Source organism: Solanum lycopersicum, chromosome 11 (assembly GCF_036512215.1).
Source record: "Solanum lycopersicum chromosome 11, SLM_r2.1".
NCBI lineage: Eukaryota > Viridiplantae > Streptophyta > Magnoliopsida > Solanales > Solanaceae > Solanum > Solanum lycopersicum.
In genome coordinates, this window is record NC_090810.1 from 4,901,394 (window position 1) to 4,917,988 (window position 16,595).

At 29.1% G+C, this 16,595-nt stretch overlaps 1 pseudogene; it reads left to right on the forward strand.

Moving 5' to 3' along the window:
- The first annotated feature begins 3,332 nt into the window (after positions 1-3,332).
- Positions 3,333-14,744, forward strand: LOC101266590 (uncharacterized; annotated as a pseudogene).
- The last annotated feature ends 1,851 nt before the right edge of the window (positions 14,745-16,595 follow it).

Sequence of the window (16,595 nt, forward strand, 5' to 3'; positions counted from 1 at the left end):
GCCTGCACTTTGTATGACAAGACCTCCATTGTCAGAATTTGAAAAAGAAATTCCTTAAAGTAATTTACAAACAATATATATCCATATTTTACTTAATTACGAAACATAATACTTCTTCTATTTAAAAAAAATTGACCTAGTTTGATTTGGAACGGAGTTTAAAAAAAAGAAAAAAGAATTTTTAATCTTGTAGTTCAAAATTAAAGTTATGTCAAATGTATCAAAATGTCCTTTAATCTTATGGTCTTAAACATGTCACGTGGAAAATTAAAGTTAAAGTATTGCCAAAAAAGGAAAATGGTCAATTTTTTTGAAACAGACTAAAAAGGAAATTAAATCGTTCTTTTTGAAACAGAATGAACAACATTTTAATTAAAAAAACGTAGAGGAATACATTGTATCAAGAGGTATATAGTATATATAGAGCGAGATATACAATATCTTTGGGTAATTGTATGTATTTGTGCAGCTTATAAGTGTATTTGTGAGTGTATACATTATTGGCGTGTTAAATTGTATTTTCGCGTATACAATATCTTTATGTAATTATTTATACCTGTGAAAATAATAAGTGTATTTGCGCGTTATCTATTACTAAACTTCGATTTGTCGCTATATTATATATGAAATGACAATATTTTCTTTTCTTGAAATGTAGAACATATAAGAAGCTAAATTTAATGAAAAAAATTAAATTGACATCTTTATTGTAATAGCATTTCCTGCAATGTTTTTTTTTTTTTATGTTAAATTACTATTAATTGACTTTTATTTGGAAAACTAGACATCAGGTGTTTGCGCCAGCGCAGGCCCAACGTATGTTAGTTTTTTTTTCTTCAATTCATGTGATACAAATGAAATTTAAAAAAGTGAACTAAATTTTTTGAATGTGTTTTTTAAAAATATTTTAATTGTTGATTTATGTATCGTTTTCGAATAATATATGTTACTATATTTATTTTATTTTATGTGATACAAGTGAATTAGGAAAGTCAACGTAATTTCTTATATGATTCTCACATATTTTTAATTGTCATTTTAGTGTGATTCATAGTATTTTTTAGTTCTTACATTATTTTCAAACAATATATATAACTTTTTTTTTGTTTCGATAAAAATAAGGGAGTTAACCAAATTTCATTATGTTTTTTTTAACTATTTTTTCTAAAAGTATCTTAAATTATTACATTGTATTTTTAAGATCCTCTATGTAGTTTTCAAATATGTAACAAATTAGAAATTAAAATGAAGAATTAAAGTTTTCAAATCATTATATTTCTATATTAAAATATTTAAATCTTTAAAACTCCACATATATGCACAAATTAATAGAAGGAAGCTAGACGATTTTTTTTTATAAATAATTGTATGAAAGCTCATTTTAATAATAACACATATATATATTTCATTTTTAATATATGACTCCCTCCTTTTCAATTTATATAAACTTATTTTTTTATTTTATTTCAAAAGAAAATAATTTCTGAATTTTAATTCTACTATATAACATATTTAAGATCATAAAGTTTATAGTACATTTCAATACACAAATTTTAAATATGCATATAACTTTTATTTTTGATTGTTTCCACCTAATATTATATTTGATATATAATTATTAAGAGTCAAACGTAATCATTATTTATTTACTTTCATATAATAAATAGATATCACAATAAGTCATAAGAAAATGAAGAAATAACAAGAATGAGGTAATACTAATAATAATAACTAAATATGTTTCTAGAATTATTTAATTTTCTTGTTATCATTATTGGTAGATTTTTGCTTGCATGAAATTATATTTTTACCTTTGATCATCATTCACTTCATATATAAATGTTTCTATAATTATTTATTTTTGAATAGATTTTTGTTAGAATGAAATTACATTTTATTATTGATCATCTTTAATACAAATATATCATCCTATTCATTTTTATTTGTAAAGTTACTTTTTAACATTTTTTTCTTTAATTTCAATCTAATTTATATTATTAATTTTATCACACTTATTATTTTCAAGTATATTAATTAGAGACAAATAGAGATGAAAATAATTAACTCATGATAAAATTTTATATAAAAGGTAGCCATTTTTTTATAGGCATAATGAATAAAAAAATATTTAGAATTAAATTAAAGTAATAGTAAAATAGAGTAATAACAAAATAGATATCACAATAACTCACAAAAGAAAAGAAAGTGAAGTAATAACAAAATAAGCTAACGGTAATAACAATAACTTAAGATGTTTCAAGAACTAATTAATTTTTATGTTGTCATTTTTGTTAGGGTGAAATTACATTTTTGCCCTTGATCATTATTCACTTTATATATATAAATATGTTTCTAGAATTAATTATTATTCTTTTAATAGATTTTTGTTAGTGTGAAATTATATTTTTATCCTTGGTCGTCCTCCTATTTAACTCTTCTATATTTATAATAGAATATAGAAGTAAATGAATTTTGCTTCTTTTCTTTTCATTGGTCAACTATAATCTTTTTCAAGATTCACATTTAAGGAAAATTATATAATTAAATTAGCAATTTCAAAACTTATATATAAGCTTAATACAGAAAAAAAAAACATATTATTTCAAATACAAAAGATTAGCAAATTAGAGGTATGTAACATACATTAGTATTGGGTAACTGTGTTCACAATTTGTTTTCGATAAACTATTTTTTTTTTTTTTGCGATTGTATTAAATAAATGATTCAAATCAAATATTTTTAATTATATATATTGAATTTTTTAACGTGAAAATGCAGAAAATGTTGAGATATATGGTTGCTTTGTTGTTGTTCATAGTAGCTGATTGTCATCCTCACAATGGGTAAGTCTCTAAATTTTTATTTAACGGAAATAGACAAAATTGTCCTTAAAACTATTTATCGAGGAGTATTTTTGTCTCTCGTTTAAAAATGATCGAAGAGCAATTTTTAATCCTCGATAGAAATGAAAAATGGTCAAAATTATCCTTAACCTTTTTTCGTTTGGATTTTTAAATCCATGTTTCTTGACATTATATACAAGATGATTTTTTGAGAGTTACATGACCCTTTTTAGTATAATGTGATTTATTTATATGTTATAATTTTAAATCATGAGTATTCACCTTACTTTATTATTATTTTTTTGTTATAAAAACAGACGAAGATTGACAACAATGCCCTCAGTCAAATTGGACAAACAACCTAATCAAGTAAAAACCTATATTTAGCAACAACAAAAAAGAAAATTCTATATGCTTACACCTTTCGAATTATGTGCTAATTAATTTTGTTATCTCTAATCGCAGTAGACATATTCAAAATTTAAATTTATGAGCAATAGATTCTTTAATATTACTTTATCAACACCAGATGGCCATGTCATTGGCATATCATATGGTGGGGTTCAAAATATACTATCCATCCAAAATGATGAAACCAATAGAGGGTAATTAATTAATCTATAAACTTTGATTAGTTATTTAGATTTTTGTTTAATGTAGAAATTACTCACTAATAATATACTTTTGATTATATCTATTTCAGGTATTGGGATACTGTTTGGAGTTACACTGAGCCTCGTACAATTTTTTCAAAAAAGTATAGTTTTATCTTCTTGTCTCAAATTAATGTTTGACAAAGTAATTAAAAACAACAGCTCGATACACTAAGATTTTATTATATGTGAGGTATAATGAAAGATCGAACCACAATGCAAGAATCTATTGTATGACGATGTCTTATTTTGTATTTATGTATAAGTTAGCATTTCATAGTTTGAATACGTTACATCATGGATAGTTGAAAATTATTATTATCTCTTTTTTGGAATATATTTTCACTATTATAAAATGTGAATTTCCAACGAACGTTATAGTAAAAAATCTCACTGAATCTAATAAGCCAATTTTTGACGGAATCTATTGAAAATTTGTATTTGTTATTAATGTAGTATTTTTTTTTTGTTTAATACTCACGGACATTCTACATTTAAATTTGTGTTGCGTAGATTACATTAAAGGAAGAAATATTCTCTCTCGAGATTTATCATTCACAAGACTTATCCCCGATACTTATAATGATTAAGAATGACGAAATTCTACCCATACAACAATAATAAATTGAAATTAAGTCCAATATACTTAATTTTGATTTTTGCAGGTTTACAGGAACAAGTTTTGAGGTAATAATTCACAATGAAAACCAGACAGAACTTTCATTTAAAAGAAAATGGAATGCTTCTCAATCAAATCAACTTCCCCTAAACATTGATAAAAGGTAGTAAGTATTTATTTTTTTTTAAAATTATATTTTACACGATTCTAATAACGTGAAAATAATATTATATTATCAAAATTATTTGATTAAACTTCTTTATAATAACGTCGTTGTTTAATTCTTTAATTTCTCTAAATATCTTTTGATCGTTATAACAATATACTGATATATAAAGAATTAATTTCAGATTTATAATGCTACGCGATACACCAGGATTTTATACGTATTCGATCGTTGAACGTTTAAAAGGATGGCCAATTTCGTCTATACAAAATATCAGGCTTGTGTTTAGGCTTCAAACAGACATGTATGTATTTATTTATTTTAATTTCTCAATCATTAATAATAAACTTTTTTTTTTCAAAATATAAATATATAGTATATTAAAACTGTATATCAATGTATATAGGTTTAATTACATGGTTGTTTCTGATGAGAGGCAACGTGTCATGCCAACAGACGTGGATAGAAACAATGGCAAAGTTCTTGGCTACAAAGAAGCTGTTCTTCTCACTGATCCGACTAATCCAGATTTAAAAGGAGAGGTACGATTTTGTAATTAGAATAAATTTATAAATCGACTAATTTATATTCAACATTCGTATCATGTGAATTAACTCAATAAATATATATCATATATGATCCACTACATAATTCGATCTCCAAATTCAAAATTCATAAACTTTAAATACTGATTTAGTTTTTGACTATACATTCATAACCATTGCCTTTGATTAAGGGTACGTGTCAGAAATATGATCATATTCATTCTGATGATAACGATACATGATTTTTTTCTGATGATAACGATACATGATTTTTTTCACATAATTACGATAGGTGGATGACAAGTATTTCTATTCAAATGATGATAAAGATGGTAAAGTTTATGGATGGATTAGTACTACTAATCCTCTATTAGGGTTTTGGATGATTAATCCAAGTAATGAATATCGTATTGGAGGTCCTCTTAAACAAGATCTTACTACACATGTTGGTCCAACTGTTCTTACTGTAAGTCATTAATTAATAAATTAATTTCTATAAAAAAAAATTAGTGTAGAATTATATTAAATTTACCTTTTTTTATTTATTTATAATTGCAAGGTATTTTGTAGTACACATTATGCTGGAGAGGATTTAGCAATTAAATTTGAACAAGGAGAATCATGGAAAAAAGTTTTAGGTCCTGTTTTTGTGTATCTAAATTCAAATGCTGCAGCTAAGGCAAATCCTTCCATACTTTGGAATGATGCAAAGAAAAGAGTATGTATCGATTTCAGTTTACGTGTCTTACTTTTCTTTTTAGTTCGGAAAAAATAATCCATTACCTATATTTAGTACTTCTTTTCACTCCAACTGTTCATATGATCCAACTGTTAAGATATTGTCTGCTTTGAGTCTAGACGTCTCATTCAGATTTGTGTCTTGGATTTTGAGTTTTGACCTTAAAGACAACGTAACTCAGCAGTTAATTTTGAACTTATTTTTATTATAAGGTTCCTAACTTTATTCTTCCACTATATTCTGACGTAAGATTCAATTAAGGTGTGATGTACACTTCTATCATAGGCGTCACATTTTAATAGATTATATATATATATATGTATTCGTAAACTTTGTGTCAAATTACGTTAACCAAATATATATTTTAACTTATTTTTATAATAAGGTTCCTAACTTTATTCTTCCACTATACTCTAATGTGGGATTCAATTAAGGTGTGATGTACACTTCTATCATAGGCGTCACATTTTAATGGATCATATATATATATATTGAAGAAATTAATGGCAATTGCTTGCTTCTGTCATTAACAGTGCAAAGCATATATATGTTTACATACAGCCTAATTCCCTAGAATCAAGGAAACAACAACCAATTACATCAATTATGCCTAATTACAAGATATTTACCCAAAGATTATATTCCAATCAAATATTCCCAATATTCCCAAAAGATATGTACCAAATATGTGCATATTCCCGTAATACCCCCCCTCAAGTTGGAGCATGAGGATCATGAATGCCCAACTTGGAGAGTAAATTATCAAACTGCATTTTACCAAGAGCCTTAGTAAAAATGTCTGCCAATTGAGAAGATGTAGGAACATGAGATGGAGAAATTAAGCCCTCATTGATTGCATCCCGAACAAAATGACAGTCAACTTCTATGTGCTTCGTTCGTTCATGAAAAACAGGATTCTTCGCAATATGCAAAGCGGATTGACTGTCACAGAACAACTTAATTGCCTTTGGATGATGTACTCCCAAACTCAACAATAAACCTTTCAACCATTTTAACTCACAAGTGATGGCCGCCATAGACCTATATTCTGCCTCAGCCGAGGACCTAGAAACAGTATGCTGTTTCTTTGTCTTCCAAGATACAGGAGATTTACCAAGAAACACGAGCCAACCTGTAAGAGAACGACGAGTAAGTGGACATGCTGCCCAATCTGAATCACACCACCCCTGCAGAGTTAAATCACAATCTGCACTCAAAAGAATGCCTTGACCCGGTGTCCCTTTCAAATATCGAACGACCCTCAAGGCCGCTTCCCAATGCTCAGTTCTGGGTTCCTGCATGAACTGAGACAAGATATGAACAGAATAAGCCAAATCTGGACGAGTAACTGCAAGATATATCAATCGACCAACAAGCCTGCGATACGATTCTGGATCTTCAAGTAAATCACCACTGGCTAAGCCAAGCTTATGATTTTGCTCTATAGGAAATCCGCTTGGCTTAGCTCCTAACAATCCTGCTTCAGAAATAATATCCAGAGTATATTTTCTTTGGTACAAGAACAGACCTGCAGAACTTCTAGCAACCTCTATTCCCAGAAAATATTTCAAAGGACCCAAGTCCTTCATTTTGAAACAATCACTAAGATAAGACTTGAAAGTACACAAAGCAGCGGAATCATTCCCAGAGATCACAATATCATCAACATAGACTAAGACATTAATCTGTATACCTGTCTTAGTGTATGTAAATAAAGAATAATCTGAATAAGATTGAAGAAAGCCATACTCTTTCAAAGCTGTGACTAACTTTGCAAACCAACATCTGGGAGCCTGCTTCAAGCCATACAAAGACTTTCTTAATCTGCAAACCATATTAGGATCGGAACACTCAAATCCGGGAGGCAACTTCATGTAGACTTCTTCATCAAGATCACCGTGCAAGAAGGCATTGTGAACATCCATTTGGTGAAGTTCCCAATTCTTAGATGCTGCTATTGCTAAAAAAATACGAACAGTAGTCATTTTAGCAACTGGAGCAAATGTCTCAGTATAATCAATACCTGCCTGCTGATGATTTCCAAGTACAACCAATCGAGATTTCAGTCTTTCAATCTCACCGTTGGACAAGAACTTTGTCCTGTAAACCCACTGACTGCCAAGTGCTTTCTTACCAGGTGGAAGCAGCTCCAGGGTCCAAGTGCCATTGTTTTCAAGTGCTCGTATTTCTTCTTTCATTGACTGTCTCCAACCCTCATATCTCATTGCCTCCTTAAATGATTTAGGATCATTGTTACTAACTACAGCTGCAACAAACTTACGGTAATTTACAGAAAAATTATCACAATGTATATAATGTGCAAGAGGATACGGAGTACCTGAAGGATGATCAGAAACTGAAGCCGGGAGGGATGGACTACTAGCAAAAACAGTGTGAGTGACATGGTCACGAAGCTTAACCGAGGGATACTTAGTACGGAAACCACGACCCATATTTTCAGTGGACTGTTGTAGGTCTTCAAGCTGCTGTTCATTGCTGCCAGCATCAGGCTGCGTGACAGTTTGCGTGGGCTGGGGCTGCTGGGCAGACGCTGCGGGTTGGTTCCTATGGTTCCCATGGTTACGACTCGTTCCTTCCCCCCCTTGATCACAACTATGCATTTCCACACCACAATCTTCATCACAGACACCCAAGTCCGCAAAATCTTCATGAATTTCACCCACATAATCCGCATTGGACTCAATATTAACATCATCGGGAGAACTAAACGGGAACACATCTTCAATAAATTTGACATCTCTAGAAACAAAAAATTCTTTTGCATCCAAATCATACACTCTCCAACCTTTTTGCCCGAATGGATACCCCACAAACACACATTTCCTACTTTTACTAGCAAACTTGTCCCCTTTTGTTTTCTGATTATGAGCAAAGCAAAGACATCCAAAGGTGCGGATAACATCAAAATTGGGTAATTTATTGAACAGAATTTCAAAGGGTGTTCTATTTTGCAGGATAGGAGTTGGAGTGCGGTTTATTAAATGGGCTGCTGCAAGGACACACTCTCCCCAAAAATAAATAGGCAAGTTGGCTTGAAAACGCAACGCTCTCCCCACACTCAAAATGTGTTTATGTTTCCTTTCTACCCTCCCATTTTGTTGAGGTGTACCCACACAAGAGGATTGGAAAATAACACCAGTATCTCGGAAAAAATTGAATAAGCATTTAAATTCAGTACCATTATCACTTTGTACAATTTTAATACTTTGACCAAATTGTCTATCAACCATAGCGACAAAAGTCATAAACATAGAAAAAACTTCCGTTTTATTAACCATCAAATAAATCCATACAGCCCTTGAAAAATCATCAACAATAGTCAAAAAATAACGAGCACCACACGAGGACTCATGTCTATAAGGACCCCACAAATCACAATGAACTTTCTCAAATATTCTAGAACAATTATTATTACTCAAAGGAAATCTGTCTCTGTGATGCTTAGCACGAAAACATACTTCGCATCCTTTATTCAAACTAGTCTTAGACCGACTAACAGGAGGAAGTAACTTAACTACTTTCTCAGAAGGGTGTCCCATTCGCCTATGCCACAATTCCACATCAGATGTAGCTTCAACTGCAGACACCACCTCTGGTTTGCTGAAGTAGTATAGTCCATCCCGCCTAACTCCCGTTCCAATCAGAGCCTTCATTTGGTCCTGTATCAAACACATATCAGAATTAAATGTGACAATTGATTGCAAATTATCATTAAGTTGTGAAACCGAAAGTAAATTACAGCTTAAGTTAGGAACATAAAGAACATGATTTAGAGTGATCGTATCTGACAAATAAACTGATCCCTCCATTGATGCAATAACAGTGTCCCCATTTGGTAAACCAACAGGACAATGTAATTGTTTAATGTCAAACAACCAAGATTTTTCTCCAGTTACATGATGAGTCGCTCCTGTATCAATGATCCAAGAAGTATTATCAAACTTACCACTCAGGCGATTTTCCGGTATATTAGAATTACCAAAAAATCCCACAATTGCTTTCCATTGTTCATCTGAAAAAACTTGACCATGTGAAGACGAAGGAGTAGTAGACTTGGATGAATTTGATGGCGGAAGAGGTGGAGAGGGGCTGCTGCCGGCTGTGGCATTGGCACGCGCCACCCCACGGCCGTGACTGGTCGTGGTGGGTTTGTTTCCTCGATCTCCCGGAGTATAACCTTCAGGGTACCCATTAAGCTCATAACATCGACTAACATTGTGTCCTCGCTTCTTGCAATGAGTACATACTTGGAGAGCATAACAATCAGCAACAAGATGGCCTGGCTTCTTGCAATAGCTACACACAGGCTTATTCGTGACATGCTTATCATTTGAACCACGACCTTGACCTGTTGTCGCACGAACAGCGAACCCTACAGCAGATGAGGGGTCGTCTTGAACACGAGCAAGGCCACGAACAAGCTCCTCTTGAGACACTTGTTGATAGGCTTTGTTCAATGATGGCAAAGGATCTTGAGCAAGTATATTAGACCTAATCTGCGCATAATACTCCGAATACAAACCAAGCAGAAATTGTTGCAACATATCATCTTCTCGTCGTTTTTCATGTTGCTTGCCCACATTACAAGAACATTTACCACAATTACAATTAATTAAAGGTTGTAAATTTGCAAGGTCATCCCACAAAACCTTTAATTTCCCATAATAAATTGCAACAGACATGGTTTTAGTTTGCTCACATTTATTAATTTGAGATTTCAGTTGATGAATCCGAGGTCCATTCACAACACAAAATCGTTCGTGCAAATCATCCCACAACCGTTTTGCATTATCATAATTGGAAAGCATAGATTTTACCTCGGGATCGATCGTATTCATGAGCCATGATACGAGCATACAATGGACTACAATCCAATCCTCCTTTGTTGCAGGAGATACAGCATTCACGATCGTACCATCAAGAAAACCAAACTTACGACGAGAGGAGAGAGCAACTTTAACAGCATGTGACCAAGAATCAAAATTATCAAGCTTGAGTCTAATAGGTGTTATAAAATCCCCCGGCCTATCATGTGCACCGAGGTAAAAGGGATTGTGAATTTCAATTTTTGAAGGTGGTGGTGGTGGTACACCATCATCACCGGCCATGGCAGATAAGTTTCAAAGTTATTATAATTTTTTTTTTTTTTTTTTTTTTTTTTGGAGAAAAAATCAACCTGCTCTGATACCATGAAGAAATTAATGGCAATTGCTTGCTTCTGTCATTAACAGTGCAAAGCATATATATGTTTACATACAGCCTAATTCCCTAGAATCAAGGAAACAACAACCAATTACATCAATTATGCCTAATTACAAGATATTTACCCAAAGATTATATTCCAATCAAATATTCCCAATATTCCCAAAAGATATGTACCAAATATGTGCATATTCCCGTAATATATATATTCGTAAACTTTGTGTCAAATTACGTTAACCAAATATACAGATGAATCAAGAAGTTGCAAGTTTGGCCTTATGAATTTTGCACTTTCAAAAGACTACATCAAATCTAACCAAAGAGGAACTGTTAGAGGCCAGCTATTTGTCAATGACGGGTACGTCTTTTTATCATTTATGAGATTATACTGAACACGTACAAATATTATTATTTATAATAATATCTATTTGTTAACCGATTAATATTTTTTTTTTGTGTTTTTATTTAAAAAGGTTTATCAGTAAACAAAATGTGGCAGCATCCAATGCTTATGTAGGATTATCACCACCAGGAGAAGCTGGATCTTGGCAAACAGAAAACAAAGTAAAATTAATTAAGTATAATATTTATATAAAAAAAAGTTAAAGAATATTTTAATTATGTAAATTTATTAATATTTTAATTTCATTATTTTTTTTTTAATCAACAGGGGTATCAGTTTTGGACTAAAACTGATGGTAAAGGAAATTTCATCATAGAAAATGTCATATTCGGTACATATAATTTGTATGCAACAGTTCCAGGTTTTATCGGGGATTACAAATACACTTCAAATATAAAAGTTACTCCAGGTTAATTTTACTTTTTTTTTTTACTTAATTACTCATTCTGTTACTAAATCTTAATTCTAAACAATAATTTCTATTTTTTTTCATTATAGGTTCAAATATTAAATTAGGTACTTTGATTTATAAACCTCCAAGAAATGGAGATACAATTTGGGAAATTGGTATACCAGATAGAAGTGCTGCTGAATTTTTTTATTCCAAATCCACCTTCACAATTCAAAGTTCACAAATACAAAAATAATTCTGAAACAAAGTAAGTTTCATAAATATTTTTATTTTATTTATTAAAGTACTAATTAATTGTAATCCTTTTTGTTGTTTATTTACTCTAAATTTTGGTTTGCAGATTTAGACAATATGGTTTGTGGGAACAATATGGTGTTTTATATCCTAAAAATGATCTTGTCTACAATGTTGGGACTAGCAATTACTCTAAAGATTGGTTTTATGCTCAAGTTACTAGGTAAGCTCATTTATACAGTCAAATTTCTATATAATAACGTCATTTGCTTCGATATATTTTGATTGCTATAGTAAATTTTTGTTATTTACATAAAACATAACATGAAAGATCAGTTCCATGAAAAACCTAACACGAATGATTGTTAATTGATAATAAAAAAAAAATCTGATTGTATATATATATCGACCATTTTTTTTAAAAAATCATTAGATAAAATATTTTAATATAAAATTAATTGGTCTTTTTTTTTTTTGCAGGAAAATAGGAATTAATACATATAACGGTACTACATGGAAAATTATATTTAACCTTGCCAATGTTAATATTGCCTCAAATTACACAATCCAATTGGCTCTTGCTGCAGCTGAGGAAGCTGACCTACATGTATGTATTTATATCCCCTTTAATTTCTTGGCTTTTATTATTTCTGATGTTGTTCGAATTTTTAAAAATATTATTAAGATTATAATATTTTATAAAAATATATATGATATTATTATTGAATAATTTGAGAAGTATAGAACATATTATATCTCGAATGAGCTAAAGTTTATTTTTTGATTTTTTTTTAAAGGTTCTTATTATTAACGATGAAAAATTACAAGAACCTCATTTTTCAACTGGAAATATAGGAGGAAGTAATGCTATCGCAAGACATGGAATTCATGGATTATATTTTCTTTATAGCATTGGAATACAAGGCAAATTGCTTGTCAATGGAGCAAACACTATTTTTCTTATACAATCAAGTGGTCTCTCGCCATTTGAAGGTATAATGTATGATTATATTCGTTTAGAAGGACCTAATCAGTAATAAAATGACTATGTTATTTGATTCACGGTTTAACTATTTTTTTTTTTGTTATAAATACTATATTTAAAAGTGAAAGAATGACAAGATTGACAAGGGTTGAAATAATTAAAAAAGCGAAAAGTGAATTAAGCACATATTAAGTATATATATGTCATACTTATAATAATATACTTTTAAGACCAAGTAAAATTGTTGATAAGACTCAATTGATATTAGCATCCAATATATTTATATTTATTTTATTTACAATAAATATGAATAGTTTTTCTAGCCTGATTAAGTCAAATTTATGCAATATTATTAAAAAAAATGCAAATTTCCAAAGGACGTCTTATTGAAAATTTAACTATAGGAATATTTTTACCCTCCAATTTAATATATACAATATAATATAAATTTCTCTAAGATCATCATATAACTTCAATCACAACATTTTGTATAATTATTGTTTGAGACGTGATAAAATTAACCTTTAAAAATATAATTTGTTTAAACTATTTTTATTTGGATGAGTTATTATTCCCTTTTATTTTTATCAGCTTAGGTCATTTAAGCATATTGAAATTAGCTTGATATATAGCTTAAATTGACGTATGAGAAATTTTATTAAATTATTTTTGTTTTGACATGTTATATCGAGTTGTAATTAAAAAATAATAATTTTTATTAGATACTGAAAAAATATAAAAGTAGAAACAAAGAAATTAAAAATTGAAAAAAATTACTTATACACAATTTCTTTTATCATATTTTTAAAAATTTTCTATCATTTAAAATTTTTACAAAAGATCCTAGTCACTCCTATTTTCGGATACATCGCTTTATTCGACTTATCGGGACGTTAAGTGATATATTCAAAATCGAGACGTAATGTATCAAAATGTTGAAGAAAGCATCCAAATCGAAACACGATGTATCTTGTTATTTTGGGATGTATCCAAATTGAATTTAAAGAATTTTTATAATTAGCTAGGAAAAGAGCAGATATAAGATATAATTAATTATAACACTATGAAAATTGTGTAAAATTCTCTTAATATTTACTAATTTAGTAAGAATTAGCGAGGTTAGATTATGAGTTGTATATCAGCCTAAGTAACTATTGATTCGCTCACTTATTAACTCAGCTCATTTTAACCAATTCCTTCCTAAATTTAACGCAATCCGTTTATTTTACAACTCTGATTTTACTCCTTATTTATGAAATTTCCTCTTTTGAAATCCATTAACTGGCAATATTTTATTTTTCTTGAAATGAAGAACATATTGAAAAATTAAATCTAATATAAAAATTTGATTTGGCATTTTATTGGAATGATTTAGTATCTACTTTATTTAAAGCTAATTTATTGTCTACTATAGTTACTTTGACTTTCCTTAAGAAAATATGACTTGTTTCTTTCATTATTATTGGCCAAATATAATCTCCTCTAAGATTTAGCTTTAAATGAAAATTATCTAATTTAATGACAGATTTCAAAACTTATATAAAAGCATAATACAGTACAAATATAGTATTTACATATACAGAAGATTAGCAAATTAGAGGTATGAAACTTCTTTTCTAATTTTTTTCTTTCTTTTTGTTATTATATGGATCAATTTTCATGTTTTTACCCTCGTGACAATGAGATCTGACTAACTTTTATATATCTCGATTATTATATCAGTATCAGATACAACTATATATGTTCATTAAGGATTTGATAGACGAAAAAAGTCACCTTGTACTTTTCTTTTGATCTTATTATATTCTATATTTTTAATTGAATCAATTTTTTTTAAAAAAGTTTATTTTTTTATAGTGAAAATGCAGATAATGGGGAGATATAAGCAATTAAGTGTACATGTGTTGGATGTGACTATGGTTGCTTTGTTGTTCTTCCTTGTAGCTGATTGTCATCCTCACAATGGGTAAGTTTATGTCAGTTTTATTCGACGAAAAAGGATCAAAACTACTCTTATATTATTTATCGAGGAAATTTTGGGTTTAGGGTAAGAATTTTTTGTTTTGTTTGTAATGTTGGCACATCATATAAAATTTAATTTTTTTTTAAAAAAATAATTTCGTTAATTGGAATATGAAAGAAGGGCATACATTATCTTTTTTATTATAATATAAAGACGATTTTCGAAGTCACATTATCTTTTTTATTTTATAATTTAAATTTCGAAAATTAATTGCTTAAGTTTGTTATTCAATTAAATTATAAATATTAAACATTTACCTAACTTTGTTATTTCTTTTTTCTTAAAACAGGCAAAGATCGACAATGACATCAGCACTCAAATTGGACATACAACCTAAACATGTATATAAGTTTACTCTTTTTAATTAGATCTTAGTATAAAATAACGATATTTAATATCGATACGTTGATTAATTTTATCACCCAAATTTAAATTTTTACAGATCACGATGAGCAATGAAATTTTTAATATAACTTTATCAAAACCACATGGTGATGTCACTGGCATATCATATGGTGGGGTCCAAAATCTACTATCCACCCACAATGTAGAAACCAATAGAGGGTAAATTAAGTAATCGTTAAACTTCGATTAATAATTTAGATTTTTATCTAATTTAGAAGATAATTACTTATAATACTTTATTATGTTTATTTCAGGTATTGGGATATTATTTGGAATAACACCGGACCTAGTACTACTCGAGCAAAGTAAGTTTTTTCTTCGATTATTAAAGGATAATTCGGTGTACTAAATATTATTTTTATAAGAAAATCTGTTTCATGGGAATTTTCAATAGACGTTCTGTATTAATAAGAATAACATTTTCAATAGTCTGATTTTTGACGAAATCTACTAAGAATTAGTGTTTGTTAAAAGTCTAACACTATGTAGAGTTCATTAATATTAAATTCGAGACTTATATAATTAAAAACGAAAGGATTCTATTCATACGATAATACGATAATAGTATAAAATTAAAAATTAAGTTAAATATATTTTTTATTTTGCAGGCTTTCAGGAACAAGTTTTGAGGTGATAATTAATAATGAAAATCAGACAGAAATTTCATTTAAAAGAACATGGAATGCTTCTCAATCAAATGAACCTCCCCTAAACATTGATAAAAGGTAAGTATTTCCTTTTTTCGAAATTATATTTTATGCGATTTTAATAGCGCAAAAATAATATTATATTGTCTGAATATACGATCAACTTTTCTATCATGATGTTATCTTTTGGTTCCTATAACAATATATTGATATATAGAGAATAATTAATTTCAGGTTTATAATACTACGCAATACATCTGGATTTTATACGTATTCAATCGTTGAACGTTTAAAAGGATGGCCAATTTCGTATATACAAAATCTCAGGCTGGTGTTCAAGCTTCAAGAAAACATGTATGTATTTTATTTTTTTAATGTCTAAAATATCATTAATGAAAAAGATATTTCTTTCAAAATAGGATTAATTATGAAAAAATTTCACCTTTTAGTTTACTTATTATCATTATCTCTTATAAGTTTTATAAATTTCCAAAATTCCTAAATTTCGCACATTATATTAATGTATCTCGTGCTTCCAAATAATGTATCTCGCGCATCACATTAGTGTATCTCGTGCGTCAGATTAGTGTATCATGTATAAAATGTATTTTGCACATCAAATTAGTGTATCTCACTCATCAAATTAGTGTATCATTTATAAAATAAATCAGATTAATGTATCATGCATAAAATATACT